Here is a 17403-nt window from a genome sequence, read left to right on the forward strand (position 1 = left end):
ATCAATTTAGAATGGTATAAATACATTCACTTGAAATTTTTTCCAACAATGTTCAGTTACATGGTGCATAAAACAGATGCCTAGATTCATCTAGAGTTGGAAAGAGAAAGGGGCAAAGGAGTTATTAATAAAAAGCAACCAAACTTGTTTTCTTGTTTTTATTTATTTTTTTTAGTGAATGGAATTAGTTATTTTTTTTAATTTTTCTTTTTTATTATATTATTGTACTTTAAGTTCTGGGGTACATGTGCACAACATGCAGTTTTGTTACGTAGGTATACATGTGCCAAGGTGGTTTGCTGTACTCATCAACCCATCACCTTCATGAGGTATTTCTCCTAATGCTATCCCTCCCCTATCCCCCCACCCCACAACAAGCCCCGGTGTGTGATGTTCCCCTCCCTGTGTCCATGTGTTCTCATTGTTCAGCTCCCACTCATGAGTGAGAACACGCAGTGTGTTGTTTTCTGTTCTTGTGATAGTTTGCTGAGAATGATGGTTTCCAGCTTCATCCATGTCTCTGCAAAGGACATGAACTCATCCTTTTTTATGGCTGCATAGTATTCCATGGTGTATGTGTGCCACTTTTTTTTATGCAGTCTGTCATTGATGGACATTTGTGTTGGTTCCAAGACTTTGCTATTGTGAAAAGTGCCGCAATAAACATATGTGTGCATGTGTCTTTTTAGTAGAATGATTTTTAATCCTTTGGGTATATACCCAGTAATGGGATTGCTGGGTCAAATGGTGCTTCTAGTTCTGTATCCTTGAGGAATCACCACACTGTCTTCCACTATGGTTGAACTAATTTACACCTCCACCAGTAGTGTAAAAGCATTCCTATTTCTCCACATCCTCTCCAGCATCTGTTGTTTCCTGATGTTTTAATGATCGCCATTCTAACTGGTATGAGATGGTATCTCATTGTGATTTTGATTTGCATTTCTCTAATGACCAGTAATGAAGAGCTTTTTTTCATATGTTTGTTGGCTGCATAAATGTCTTCTTTTGAGAAGTGTCTATTCATATCCTTCACCCACTTTTTGATGGGGTTGTTTTTTTCTTGTAAATTTAAGTTCTTTGTAGATTCTGGATGCTAGCCCTTTGTCAGATGGATAGATTGCAAAAATTTTCTCCCATTCTGTAGGTTGCCTGTTCATGCTGATAGTTTCTTTTCCTGTGCAGAAGCCTTTTAGTTTAATTAGATCCCATTTGTCAGTTTTGACTTTGTTGCCATTGCTTTTGGTGTTTTAGACATGAAGTCTTTGCCCATGCCTGTGTCCTGAATGATATTGCCTAGGTTTTCTTCTAGGATTTTTATGGTTTTAGATCTTACTTTTAAGTCTTTAATCCATCTTGAGTTAATTTTTTTATAAGGTATTAGGAAGGGGTCCGGTTTCTGTTTTCTGCATATGGCTAGCCAGTTTTCCCAACAATATTTATTAAATAGGGAATCCTTTCCCCATTGCTTGTTTGTGTCAGGTTTGTAAAAAATCAGATTGTTGCAAATGTGTGGTGCTATTTCTGATGCCTCTGTTCTGTTCCATTGGTCTATATATCTGTTTTGGTACCAGTAGCATGCTGTTTTGGCTACTGTAATCTTGTAGTATAGTTTCAAGTCAGGTAACGTGATGCCTCCAGCTTTGTTCTTTTTGCTCAGGATTGTCTTGGCTATGCGGACTCTTTTCTGGTTCCATATGAAGTTTAAAGTAGTTTTTTCCAATTCTGTGAAGAAAGTCAGTGGAAGCTTGATGGGGATAGCATTGAATCTATCAATCACTTTGGGCAGTATGGCCATTTTCATGATACTGATTCTTCCTATCCATGAACGTGGAATATTTTTCCATTTGTTTGTGTCCTCTCTTATTTCCCTGAGCAGTGGTTTGTAGTTCTCCTTGAAGATGTCCTTCACATCCCTTGTAAGTTGTATTCCTAGGTATTTTATTACCTTAGTAGCAATTGTGAATGGAAGTTCACTCATCATTTGGCTGTTTGTCTGTTATTGGTATATAGGAATGCTTGTGATTTTTGCACATTGATTTTGTATCCTGAGACTTTACTGAAGTTGCTTATCAGCTTAAGGAGATTTAGGGCTGAGACGATGGGGTTTTCTAAATATACAATCATGTCATCTGTAAACAGACAATTTGACTTCCTCTTTTCCTATTTGAATACTCTTTATTTCTTTCTCTTTCCTGATTGCCCTGGCCAGAACTTCCAATACTATGTTGAATAGAAATGGTGAGAGAGGGCATCCTGTCTTGTGCCAGTTTTCAAAGGAATGCTTCCAGTTTTTGCCCATTCAGTATGATATTGGCTGTGGGATTGTCATAAATAACTCTTATTTTGAGATACATTCCATCAATACCTAGTTTATTGAGAGGTTTTAGCATGAAGGGGTGTTAAATTTTGTCTAAGACCTTGTCTGCATCTATTGAGATATTCATGTGGTTTTTTCATTGGTTCTGTTTATGTGATGGATTATTTTTATTGATTTGCGTATGTTGAACCAGCCTTGCATCCCATGGATGAGGCCGACTTGATCATGGTGGATAAGCTTTTTGATGTGGTGCTGGATTTGGTTTGCCGATATTTTCTTGAGGATTTTCGCATCGATGTTCATCAGGGATATAGGCCTGAAATTTTCTTCTTTTGTTGTGTCTCTGCCCGGTTTTGGTATCAGGATGATGCTGGCCTCAAAAATGAGTTAGGGAGGAGTCCCTCTTTTGTATTGTTTGGAATAGTTTCAGAAGGAATGGTACCAGCTCTTCTTTGTGCCTCTGGTAGAATTTGGCTTTGAATCCATCTGGTCCTGGGCTGTTTTTGGTCAGTAGGCTAATCAATTACTGCCTCAATTTCAGAGTTTTTTTAGTTGTTGTTGTTGTTGTTGTTTTTGAGACAGAGTCTCGCTCTGTCGCCCAGGCTGGAGTGCAGTGGTGTGAGCTCGGCTCACTGCAAGCTCCACCTCCAGGGTTCACGTCATTCTCCTGCCTCAGCCTCCCAAGTAGCTGGGACTACAGGCACCCGCCACCACACCCAGCTAATTTTTTGTATTTTTTAGTAGAGATGGGGTTTCACCATGTTAGCCAGGATGGTCTCGATCTCCTGACCTCATAATCCACCCACCTCGGCCTCCCAAAGCAATTTCATACTTTTTTATGGGCCTATTCAGGGATTCAACTTTTTCCTGGTTTAGTCTTGGGAGGGTGTATGTGTCCAAGAATGTATCCATTTCTTCTAGATTTTCTAGTTTATTTGTGTAGAGGTGTTTATAGTATTCTCTGATGAGTGGTGATATCCCCCTTTATCATTTTTTTATTGCGTCTATTTGATTCTTCTCTCTTTTCTTCTTTATTAATCTGGCTAGTGGTCTATCTATTTTGTTGATCTTTTCAAAAAACTAGCTCCTGGATTCATTGATTTTTTTGAAGGGTTTTTTGTGTCTCTGTCTCCTTCAGTTCTGCTCTGATCTTAGTTATCTCTTGTCTTCTGCTAACTTTTGAATGTGTTTGCTGTTGCTTCTCTAGTTCTTTTAATTTTGATGTTATGGTGTCAATTTTAGATCTTTCCTGCTTTCTCTTGTGGGCATTTAGTGCTATAAATTTCCATCTGCACAGTACTTTATTTTTTTTTGTTTTGTTTTAAACATATTTTTATTATAAAATAAACACATATAAAAACATGAATCAGGTGTATGGCTTAATGAATTATAAAATGAACACTGTCCAGGTCAAGAAATAAAACTGCGCCCCGCCAGCCTAAGAACTCCTTCCCTGTGTGCCCTCCCAGCGACAGTCTCTCTCTCCCATCAAGAAGGGACCGCTTCTCTAGTAATAACTTCCTTGTGTTTTCTTTTTACGGTTTTCTCAGTGGAATGTACACCTAGACATTGCAGGTTAGCCGTGTCTATTTTTTTTTAGCAGTAGATGTTTAGATATGACTTTTTTTTTTTTTTTATACTTTAAGTTCTAGGGTACATGTGCATAACGTGCAGGTTTGTTACATATGTATACTTGTGCCATGTTGGTGTGCTGCACCCATCAACTCGTCAGCACCCATCAACTCGTCATTTACATCAAGTATAACTCCCAATGCAATCCTTCCCCCCTCCCCCGTCCCCATGATAGGCCCCGGTGTGTGATGTCCCCCTTCCCGAGTCCAAGTGATCTCATTGTTTAGTTCCCACCTATGAGTGAGAACATGTGGTGTTTGGTTTTCTGTTCTTGTGATAGTTTGCTAAGAATGATGGTTTCCAGCTGCATCCATGTCCCTACAAAGGACACAAACTCATCCTTTTTTATGGCTGCATAGTATTCCATGGTGTATATGTCTGCACAGTACTTTAAATGTGTCCCAGAGATTCTGGTACGTTGTGTCTTTGTTCTCATTGGTTTCAAAGAACATCTTTATTTTTGCCTTCATTTCGTTATTTACCCAGTAGTCATTCAGGAGCAGGCTGTTCAGTTTCCATGTAGTTGTGCGGTTTTGAGTGAATTTCTTAATCCTGAGTTCTAATTTGATTGCGCTGTGGTCTGAGAGACTGTTATGATATCCGTTCTTTTGCATTTGCTGAGGAGTGTTTTACTTCTAATTATTTGGTCAATTTTAGAATAAGTGCAATGACGTGATGAGAAGAATGTATGTTTTGTTGATTTGGGGTGGAGAGTTCTGTAGATGTCTATTAGGTCTGCTTCATCCAGAGCTGAGTTCAAGTCCTGAATATCCTCATTAATTTTCTGTCTCGTTGATCTGTCTGATATTGACAGTGGGGTGTTTAAAATATTCCACTATTACTGTGTGGGAGTCTAAGTCTCTTTGTAGATCTCTAAGAACTTGCTTTATGAATCTGGGTGCTCCTGTATTGGGTGCATATATATTTAGGATAATTAGCTCTTCTTGATGCATTAATCCCCTTAACAGTATGTAATGCCCTTCTTTGTCTCTTTTGATCCTTGTTGGTTTAAAAATATGTTTTACCAAATATTACACAACTCCTGCTTTTTTTTTTTTTTTTCCATTTGGTTGGTAAATATTCCTCCATCCCTTTATTTTGAGCCTGTATGTGTCTTTGCACATGAGATGGGTCTCCTGAATACAGCACATTGATGGGTCTTGACTTTTTATCCAATTTGCCTGTGTCTTTTAATTGAGGCATTTAGCCCATTTACATTTAAGGTGAATATTGTTATGTGTGAATTTGATTCTGTCATTATGATGGTAGCTGGTTATTTTGCCCATTAGTTGATGCAGTTTCTTCATAGTGTTGATGGTCTTTACAATTTGGTATGTTTTTGCAGTGCTGGTACTGGTTGTTCCTTTCCATGTTTTTAGTAGCTAATTTATTTAGCTGACTCAACGAGCATCCACTGAGTTTCTACTATGTGCCACGCATCATTCTAGACCTTGGTATACACAATTTTAAAAGACAGTACTTGTCCTCTAGAAGTTCATGGTTTAGTGAATGAGGAAGACATATAAATAAAATATAATATGTTATAGAATAGAAAACGTGATCAGCAAAATGTCATAGAAGCAAAGTTCTTTCTTTGAGTCATTGGGACATAAGTGAGGCTTTATCAGGAAGGTGAAATTTGAGTCACATTTTTATTTCATTTATTAGAGCATATTACTGTCCATTATGACTTTGGTTCATTTGGTCATAAAATAGACAATTACCAGAGATGCAGATTAAAACATAGCTCATGCTAGTTTCTACATTTTTTCACCTCAGAAATTCCCGTATCAGAAATCTGTTTTACCACAACAAAAACACGTTGTTGACACACTCAATAAAAAATGTTGAAATCCTTTATATACCAACTGGTTTTTTTTCCTTTTTTTTCTGCTACCTGATTTATTTTATTTTATTTTTTCATATGCCAACTACTGATGCTTTTTCACACATGTGCCAGCTCTAAAAAGAGGAGTACCTAAAGTATCTTGAGCAATATATAATGCTTATTCTTAATGCCTCAATTATATACCAGATTTGGTGTATATCACATAATGCTGCTTCTGTTATATACTACATTTGTTACATAATTGAGGCATTATGAATAATTTCTAGGGCTTTTCTAAATGCTGTTTTCTGTACTTTGTCAGGAAAAGACTTCTAATAAGTGTTTTTAAAATGAAACAAATTTGTGACCAAAATGTTACTTTTTTAATAAGGAAATCCTTAATATTAATAGTAGAATATGTACATTTAGTTTCCTTTTATACTTACAGTAGTCTCATTGTATAATAACATACCAAAAATATGTCTGTCCTCATGATGATACCTGGAGCCTCTGTTACCATCTCTGAGACCTGTTCCCATCTCTGAGACCTGTTCCCTTGTTTCCTTTGTTTTATACTTATTTTTTTGTTTGTTTTTTTTTAAGACAGAGTCTCGCTGTATCGCCGGCTGGAGTGCAGTAGTGCGATCTCGGCTCACTGCAACCTCTGCCTCCTGGGTTCAAGCAATTCTCCTACTTTAGCCTGCCGAGTAGCTGGGACCACAGGCATGCACCACCACATCAGCTAATTTTTGTATTTTTAGTAGAGACAGGGCTTCACCATGTTAGCCAGGATGGTCTCGAGCTCTTGACCTCATGATCCGCCCACCCCGGCCTCCCAGAGTGCTGCGATTACAGGCATGAGCCACTGCGCCTGGCCTTGTTTTATACTATTAACCTCACCTTCACTGTCTTTCTTCCTTTCAGCATATATACATAGTCAAGCATTTCTTTCAGATGGGAAGTAGAGTAAGGGAGACCCATGACCTTGAAAAGGATGATCTGTGCTTTCCCCCTACTTTCCCATCTCCCATTCACTAGTCCTTATCTCACCACAGCCTGTCAGCTGCTTAGCATGGTAGGTCAAAGCATGGATTTTGGAACTAGACTGCCTGTATTCAAATCCTAATTCTGCCACTTACAAGCTGTGTGACCTTGGATAAGAAACTTCGTAGTTTCTTCATCTGTAAAATGAAGATAAAGCGCTTGGGAAGTGCTTGGCACATGTAAACATATAAAAATATCAAATACTGTTATCATCACACCACCCTATAGAAATTGCTTTTGATTAGGTCACCCTGGACCTCCTGTTTGCTAAGTTCCTTGTACCCCCCTTACCTTTGAGAATTTGACATCCATTTTTATACTAACATCCAAAATTTGTCTCATGCATAATTCTGTCTTTGAATTTCCCTCCAATGTGTAACTGTTAAATGGACATTCCTGCCAAGTTAAACTACATGTAACTTAAACTCAAGATGCCTACTTACACTAATCTTGATTGTTTTATTTCCTACACTTTCTTATAGGTACAACCCAGTAACCCAAGTCAAAAACTTAAGACTTACCCCAAGTCCTGTTCATTCTACTTCTTATATAGCACATATTTTGCCCTTTCCTCTCCTACTATTACATTATTTCAATTCTTAAGCATCTTTTTTGTGAACTCTCAAAATATATCTGTGTCATCTTTGTTCCATCATTTGTCCTCTTCAAATGTGTTGAATATACTGCTTCCAAATTTATTGTTTTATAAAGGAAATATGATTACTGTATGTTTAAAACCTGTGCCCCGTCACCTGAAGGATAAAATTCAAACTGGATTCTGTCTACCTCTTTAGCCAAAACTACTTTCAATTCTTAGAATTGATTGTTTCAAAACTCTTTGTATATACTGTTACTGCCTCCCTACTTGCCTTTTTCACACTTTCCGTCTTTCTTCTATCCATTTCTCATGGACAAATACGTATTATGTGGTGAGAATTGTGAAAGCAGAGGTTATCTTTGGTTCTCTTTTATATCCCCAGTGTTAGTATAGTGCCAGATAATCGTAAGCACATTAGAACAGTGTTTCTTACAATGTGTCTATGGACAAGATAATTCTGGTCAACAATAAAATAAGCACAGAAATTGTAAGTGATCAAAAATCTCTATAGCAATATGATAGGGTAATTTTAAATCAAGTTTAATAATGAAAAGCAAGACTTGTTTTTTGTATGGTGTTTTTAATTTAATTTTTCTAGCAGTTCAAAATTAGTCCTTTCCATGTAATTATTGCACTTTTACACTTAAAATAAAGCTTCTACCTGAAGTGCCTTCTAGGTCATTGAGAAACATAGAAAATTATCTTCCATATAGATTTAGATGAAAGTGTATTTTGCTGTGGAACTAATCATTTGAAAACTGGGAATAGCACCAGGAGGTAAAAATAGCTCGAGCTGAAATATTTGGGTTTGTATATGAGCTCTGCACCTTTTCTTCTGTGTATGTGAGTAAGCAGGTTACTTATCCATTCCAAGACTTAGTTTCGTCAGCTCTAAAACAGGAGATAACATTTACTAAATTTGCTTTTCAGAGCTGTTGCAAGAATTAGTGAAATGTACATCAAGATATATTTTAATAAAAATAATGTGTTCAGTATTTAAAAATTAGTCCTTTCACACACATGGTTTGCAAACCACTGCATTAGAAAAGATTATTTACCAGAATTATTTGGAACTTGACCTGAGCTATCTAAACTCCCAAAGAGCATAGTAATTTTAATAAGAATTATAGCACGTAATATATATTTATTTCTTGCAGCTGAAGGGTCAGAGAACTACCTATATATGTATAATAACTCTTGGACCATATACGGTCCTGCAAATGCAGTCGATTGGCTAGCACTTGAATTGAGCTGGCATGTTAGTCACAGCCGGGCAGATCATATCAGCACCACCATGGAAATAGTTCCTTGAAATATTTCACAGTGAATGATAGGAAAAAAATTCTTTTAGAACATTATTGGTATACTTACAGAGATTCTTAAAGTAATGATCTCTTAATAAATATTTGTTGAACAATTATTTAAAGTTTTTTTATTACAAAAATGGCTTGATTATTTCTCTTAAAGAATGTAACAAATCAATAAACTTAAAAAAAAAATCCGTTGTCCCTTCCTGTATGCCTTTGCAGAAGAACTAAGACTTAAATTAGTAAAATCATACAATGCTTAATATTTATTTATTCAAAATTGTTTCTTTACTGACTATTATAAAGAACCATTTTTTCATAAATCCTTTGACTGTCTTGCTTGCCTAAAATGTTAATTCTTTTAAATTTCATTGTGAGCCAGTTTTGAATTATTAATGGAGTAGGAAATAATGTAACTTAACATTAAAATTGAATTCCATTCAATTCTTCCATTTAAGCTTCCATTCTTTAAAATAAATGTAACTTACACCAACATTTCTTAATGTTATTAGAATCTTCTGGTTTTAGCATACTTCCCATAAAGTGAATATATGAAATATTTTTTTAATTCATGAATAGCCTGTTACTAAAATAAAATAATGAAATCAGACAACTGCTGACATAATCTAGTATTAATAGTTTCAAAACCTTATTTAAAAACAACTTATCCTAATCTTCTAGCCTTTTTGCTGGTGAAATAATTATCACAGAGACTTCCACTTTTATCTGTGTCATAAGTGAATCCTCTATCCATATTTTTTTGGCTTTCAATATGAAAATTAATGGTCTTCATATAATCATGGCTTTTTTAACATTGACATCTCTAGTTACAGAATTTACTCATTGCAAGTAATAGGGTAGTCTTTTTGACAAACTTAGAATTCTCCTTCCTTGGTGCTATGTAGATGAGGGCAAAAAAGGATTGACATTTGTTTGCTAGCCAACAAAATATTTCCCATCAGTATCAGTATTTGTACTTCCTAGAATTTTGATAATTCTTCATTGAATTCAAATAGTATGTGAAGAAGAAATACCATAGAATTTGAAGGAAGGGACAACAGTGGGGATTTTAAATGAAGTTTAATTTTATTCATGTCTTAAGCATAGGGACCAGATTAATGATATATATTTAAGTGTTAGGACAACATCCTTGTCCAGGTCAAAAACCTTGCTTGTAAAACTAATTTTATTTAACATTTTAATATTTTAAGCAGAGTATGCTAGTTCTGTTTTCACTGACGGGGGGAAAAAACAGTTAAAAGTCTTAAAAAAATAGAGGAAAATTATATCCATTTCTATTTTACTTGCCTAAGTTTGTTCTTTTTCTAAAGTTGAAGAAAAATGGAGATATAAAGTAAAACAGAGCTGTAGCTATATTTGCTTTCCCAAAATATGTGATCTTCAGAATTGATCTCTCAAATTTAATGAGATTTACCTTTCTTAGAAAAAATATAACAAAAATAAGAACATCAAGTGACTTAAAATGTATCATTTTAAAAATCTACTTGATGAAGAAACAGGCCTATATTTGTAGTTTTTAATTGAAAAAGTTTACCTCAAACTTTGCTATGTTATCCACTCGTGTAGCATTACAGAACTAGAGCCAATATCCCAATATTAGTAGATTGCTTTGGAATCATACAGTACCTTTTCAGAATGCTTATACTATTGTCATGATGAGTTAGAAAACAATTGACATGGCAAATCTAAAAATTATTTTCCATCTAACCTTAAAATCCAGAAAAAAACTGTTTGAGAGTATTCCAAGATGACTTTAACCATGGATTACTTCAGGTTTTATTTTATTTTTTAAATCATAACAAACTAAGAATGAATCCCTTATTATATTTAGATTGGGCTTTTATTTTTAGTACTGGTCAGTTAGAAGCTATAGCCATTTTTTTAAGGGTTGTGAGTGGTATTACATTTTGATCAGTTATAGAATGAGTTACACAACTCAAAAGCTTTAGGTAATCAAAAATTAAGTTTGTTTTCTTTCCTGTTCTAGTTACCGGTTTACTAAAATAGTGAGCATACATGATCACTTGAGAATTGGGCTTCTGGAGCACCTGAACAGAAAGGGAGTGGTTCATATTCAGCATTACAAAAGACAACTTTCTCTTTTTGAAGGGGATTACTTTGGCTATTTTCCAGGTACTGGGGAAATTCCAAATGCATTACAAGTTATTGGGATGGCTATTAATTATTCATTTCCTAAAATATGTTGACTGAAGACTTGAGATTTGGTTATATAATAGAACATTATTTGACTTCATCAATTTATAAAAAACTGATGTAGAAATTTAGCAAAATACAAAATTGAGACTCTGACATGCAGCTGTTATATTTTTTCAGAGGACTCTAGAAACATTAGGCTTATTAGTCAGAACATACTTAGTAGAAGTACTTTCTGAAAGTAATGGAAGAGCAATAGAATTTGTGCATGTGTATACAAAGAAAAGTTACGTGCAATGCATTGCATCTTTCCAAGTAATTACATAACAAAAGAAAATCATTCTGCGTAATATTTCAGTTTTAGGATATTAGGTTAAGGAAGGGTATTTATAACTAGAGAGTTTTTAATAGAGAATTAATACTTTAATAAAGAATGCATAAACCATTCAAATATTTTTATAAATAATTCTTCAGGGTGTAATTAATGGCCTGAATATATTGAACCATATCACAGAGTGTCCATTGGATGAGACATTTGATTATTTAGAATAATTATTTTTTAGAATTTTTATGTCTGCTTCCAGGTTGAAGATTCAGGGGAAATGATCTTCATAAAAATATATTTCCAAACATATTTCTTTTGCATACTTTTTACTTACGGATTTATCTTGATAGTTGTTGGGGAAGTCATAAGGGTTATTTTCCTTCATTAGGAAAACCTTTTTAGGCATTATTTGGACTTTTATTTTTGAACATGGAGAACTTTGGGCTGCATGCGAATTATAGCAGGTTGCAATTCAGATCTCATTTTAGTCAAGTTTTTTCTCACTGCTCTAAGTGTCTCTAAAGACTACTTCTAATCTTTCTATCGTACAAGTTTCCGTTCATTCCACATACCTTATTGAGTGTGCCCGATACTGTGATAGACCCGGAGGTGCAAGGGTGGATAAGACATAGACTCTGCTCTCAAGTGCAGTGTAATTGAGTTCGAGGTATCAAGTTAGCCCAGAGAAAGGAATATTCGTTCTTGATACACAGAGAAAGATATGACATTTAGAAGAGATGTTGAAGTAAGTGTTTAAGAATAAATAGGAATTTCTTATAGGGGATGCATATTCTAAGAAAGGCAAGAGTGCATGCAGTCTCAATACATTAAACTAAGGAATATGTTTTAAGATGCCTAATTCAAATTCGAGTACTCTTATTACTTGCAGTTTCCCATAGAAAATGTATATGAAGGCACAAGTAGAGAACCACAAAGCCAGTTCGAAACCACAAAACCACTTAGCAGTCACTTCTCACTAAATAATTGTCTTGCACATACAATAGCCATTCTTACCATTCCTCATGGATCAGCTTTTCATCATAGCTCATGTCCTGAACTCTCCAACAGTCATTATATCATAGTTAGTGAATTCCAAAAGTCTACCATATATTAAACATGAAATTTAGTTTTTTAATTATTACTCATGGATCAACTCTTCATAATAGCTCATGTCCTAAACTTTCCAACCAGTCATTATCATCATGGTTAGTGAGCTCCAAACTTTCGTATTTGTGAAATATGAAATTTAGTTTTTTAATCCTTAAATTTTCAAATGCTGTTGTCAGTTTTGTGTACTAATAACTTACATAGGAGCATTTGAAAATATTTAAATATAAAAATATTTAACCCTAGTTATTAAGTACATTGACTTGTTAATATAAATTTTTTTCTTTTTCTCTTTTTCATTAAAAATTGGAACTATTAGTACCAAGTGTTTTTCTTTAGTCTGGGTATTGCTTTATTTTTAACATATTTCAGTTCTACCCAATTTTAAGACCAACTGCAGGTACCATTGTGATATAAACAAAAATGTGGCTTAAAAAATATGTCTTATGATCAGTCACATAGCCTCATATTTGGACCTTATTATATTAGTGACACATTTTGAGATCTAGTTCTCCTGAAACACCGAAGTTTTGGCATTTGTCAATGTCAGGCAATTGAACTCCAATAAATTAACAGGGGCTTAGGTCCAAATGGCATGAAACCGGTAGACATGTCACAAAACTTACAAGTAGCCACAAAAATAACATACTAACTAATACTGTTTATATAATCTCTTTTGTGTTTCATAATACATTCATATATATTCTCAGTTTTTATTAAGAACAACCATGGCTGTTGCAGGAAGTTTTGTCCTGTTTAATAGTCCAGGAAGCATTGAGAGTAGAGATACTCACATAGGCACAACACATATCTGATTTTTAGTCCATATTATAATATATCACTCAGTAAAGTGTCTTACAGGATAAAAGGGAAGTTTTCTTGCTACCTACATATGGAAGACTTTTAAAACATATGTATCTTTAAGAAAAGAATTGTTTTGGGATAGTCTCATCTGATAGGAAAATGGTTTTTTTATAGTAGAAGAATCTTCGCGATAGATACCTCAGAACTGATTATTTTCATTACTGACCTAATAAAATTATATATTTTTAATTTTATGTATTTTTTAAAAATTTGTATGGGTACATAGTAGCTGCATACATTTAGAGGGTACATGAGATATTTTGATACAGGAATTCAGTGTATAATAATTACATCAGGGTAAATGAGGTATCCATCACCTCAAGCATTTATCCTTCCTTCATGTTTCAAACAATCCAATTATGCTCTTTTAGTTATTTTTAAATGTACAATAAATTATTGTTGACTGAAAATTATCTCTGTTCATTAAAACATAGTATTTAATTGCAGACAGTCCAAGTAACTAGTGTTCTTATAATTGTCCAAAATGTTCGTGTTCTAAGATAGCCTCATGTGAAAATGTTAAATAATGAATTGCATAAAGTAATTACTAATCAAACTACATTATGACCAACATTAAGAAACTGGCTTCAGCCAGGTGCGATGGCTCACGCCTGTAATCTCAGCACTTTGAGAGGCCAAGGTGGGTGGATCACTTGAGGTCAGGAGTTCAAGACCAGCCTGGCCAACATGGTGAAACCCCATCTCCACTGAAAATACAAAAATTAGCCAGGCATGGTGGCACAGGCCTGTAATCCCAGCTACTTGGGAGGCTGAGGCAGGAGAATTGCTTGAACCTGGGAGGTTGCAGTGAGCTGAGATCACGCCATTGCACTCTGCACTCTAGCCTGGACAACAGAGTGAGACTTCATCTCAAAAAAAAAAAAAAAGAAACCGCTTCTTTTTTCTACCAGAATGATGACATTGAATACTGATACAACATCACATGGGACATGGCAATATTTTTAATTGTTTGATTTTTTTTTTCCATTTATGCCTTGAAATTTACCAAAAATTATGAGAACTTTTAATATTTTAACTGGTCTGTATACTATTTTAAGAACATATTGACTCATGGTCTGGTGCAGTGGCTCACAACTGTAATCCCAGAACTTTGGGAAGCCAAGACGGGCAGATCACCTTTTGTCAGGAGTTCGAGACCAACCTGGCCAACATGGCGAAACCCCGTCTCTACAAAAAATACAAAAATTAGCCAGGTGCGGTTGTGGGCGCCTATAATCCCAGCTACTGGGGAGGCTCAGGCTGGAGAATTGCTTGAGCTCGGGAGGTGGAGGTTACAGTGAGCCAAGACTGTGACACTGCACTCCAGCCTAGGTGACAGAGTGAGACTCCGTCTCAAAACAAAAAATAAAGTGAACCTATTGATTCCTAATGATATTTTCAAGATGAGGGTGAAAAGGATGGTATTTTTATGAGGGAGAAACATCAGACATCATCTTAGTTTTTAAACTAATATGATTTGGGTATTAGTAGAACAGTTATATTGACTATTGAATTTATGTATTTATATGTGTTTATACAAATTGTTAGGAAGTGTCGCTTGTTAGAATATATGTTCAACAAATAGAATGTTTATTTGGGCCCATTTAGGACTAAATAGCTTACATTTAAATATTGGTTATGATATCCTCACAGATAACACAGGCAAATTATCATTAAAATGATTTGTATTTTGTTGTTATTTGTTAACATTGAATTATAATCAGTTTGAAACCAGCATGTATCACTGTGAAAATAAATGCTGGTCTCTGTTTCAAGGAGTTTTTAAAAATCAAAGCAGAGGATCATTTACAAAGCAGATAGTGGATTCAATGAAAAATCAGACAAAGGGGCAGAAAGATTTGTAATAGGTACTGCCCTTCTTACGGTTTAGCATTTAGGTAGAAGTGCTTGAAGATATCGATTTGAGATTATTCTTTACAAATATATTTTTCCTCCATTTAATAGTATTTCATTCAACAAAAATTTATTGACCTCTCTATGCCAAACATTGAAGGAAAAGAGTAAAAATCAAGAGGATAAATGCATTAGTAAGTACAGGCAAAGATATTTTTAGTAAGCATACATTTATTGTGAACATGCTCAGTGACAGGTGACATAGTGCTCAGTGCTGGCAATATAAATAAGAATACCCTGGTACCTCCTTTCATGGAGGTCTCAGTTCATTTGGCAAAACAAACTAAAAATTAAAGTTACAGTATATTATCAGATAAGTGCTATAATAAAAGTAAGTAGTAAACATTAAGGAAACATACAGGAGAAAACACTATAAGGAAATCTAAGGGAGGCTTCCCAGATAGGATACTAGAATCTTGATGGATTTATAGAAGTTAGTAAGGCCAAAAAAAAAGTACATTTCCAAGTAGATGGAGTAATGTTGCAAACTTTCAGAGTGAGAGAACATGTGGAGGAATGACTAATTAAATAAAACTGGAAGAGTTGAAAAGAAAAGGGTATTGACAAAGGATGAGGCTACATAGATGAGCAAAAGACAGACCCTTCTAAGAATCTGGGCTTCCAGTCTGTAAGCAGGGAGAGCCATAAAAGGATTTACAGCAAGGAAGCAACATGATGAGATGTACATTTTAGGGAGATCACTCTGGATACTATTGGAAAGCTAAAAAATGTTGAGTTATACCTGTAAGCTCTTTCCAGGATAAGAGTATGTGTGAATAATTCAGTAATAACAAAGTTTAAGAATTACTCAGGTTTGCGCAACTTGGTTCTTTTGAGATATTTGTAAATTAGGTTCTTTATATAATTGCGTTAACAGACAATAATGGAATGTTATATTCTTAGCATAACCCTGAGCTGATCAAATATAAGAAGTGGAAAACTATTGATAATTGTTGGAAATTCCTGTCTGACCTCTCTTTTGTCTGACTATTTAATGTTGATCATATTTTGTACTAAATCAGATGATACTAAGTGATGGCATTTACCATTCTAAATTGCCTGGACCTCCCTCTAGTGCTGGGTTTATAATTAAAAGGACATATACTACAAAAGAAGAAAAGAAACTGAAACTCAAAAGGAGTATAAGATTATGAGATAGGTTGAGATCTAAGAGGTAGAAAGTTAGGGAAGCATCCTTTCTCTTAATTGCCTCCTACACTGTAGCATACCTCTGTTTCTCTTGCTCACATATGTTAAAAAGTTCTACTGCTGAAAATATGTATATGACTCTAAAGGCCTATATAGCTCACTCCAAACGTTTTAGCTGTTTTTATTATTTTAATTGCCTAAGAATAATATAATCGTAAATTCCATGATATAACCAGTTCTCCCTTTTGCCTTGAAGTAGGGGCCAGGCTAGCAATTTATAATAAACATTATTATTTTTATTATATAGAAAGTTTCTAAATAGATATTATTGGCTACTTCAGTAAACATGTTGATTTATAATTGAAACCACAAAATTGAGTACCATAATTATTTTTAAAAACTAAGTAAACATTGACTGCATATTTTGAAATTTTAGCTAAACAATGCATAGTATATAGTCATAGTTTATGGCATACAAGTTATCTGTATGAATTCAACAGACTGAACTTTTCATACCTACCAAACCTATCTAACTTAATACAGATGACTATAAGCAAGCTTCAAAAAACTTCGATTTCCATTAATGTGAACCCAGGCTCTCATAAAAGTGAGTTTCTACTATTTTCCATGCAAGCAGCTAGCTTCCTTGCAGCACCTTGCCACTTAATTCCAACACAAATATCTTCCTACAGCAAAAAAAAATTTACTTATGTGACCACATGTCTGTGTTAGTCATTGCATATTATAGACAAGATAATACTGGGTTTGTATTGAGGTCAAATGATATGGATCGTCACCTTAAAATTATTCCAACTTGAGATAAAATGTGGAAAAATTATACTTCTGCCATCTGTTTTATATTAAATATGAAATTATTTAATTCAGAATTGGAAAGAGACAATTAACTTGTTTATAGTTTTTATTATCCATAAAGGAAAATTGCATTGTTTATGACATTAAAGAAGAGCTGGAAGTGAGAACACACTTACCAGAGTTCACATACTGAAGTTTATTTTCTCAGGCTCAAGTAATCTGTACTGTCTCTTCTAAAAATGGTTGACCAAAAGGAAGGTTTAAAGGCTGCTCTTTCATGAGAAATAATTGACAATGGAAGCAGTAAATACCTCTATTAAGTTAATT

The 17403-nt window shown here is 34.6% G+C and overlaps 1 protein-coding gene across 2 annotated transcripts in view; it reads left to right on the top strand.

The window, feature by feature from the left end:
• The window catches only part of USP15 (ubiquitin specific peptidase 15), a 152517-nt gene that overhangs the window by 110340 nt on the left and 24774 nt on the right, over positions 1 to 17403 (top strand). The gene's annotated exons all lie outside the window — the stretch shown is intronic.

This window comes from Theropithecus gelada, chromosome 11 (genome assembly GCF_003255815.1).
Source record: "Theropithecus gelada isolate Dixy chromosome 11, Tgel_1.0, whole genome shotgun sequence".
Lineage (NCBI taxonomy): Eukaryota > Metazoa > Chordata > Mammalia > Primates > Cercopithecidae > Theropithecus > Theropithecus gelada.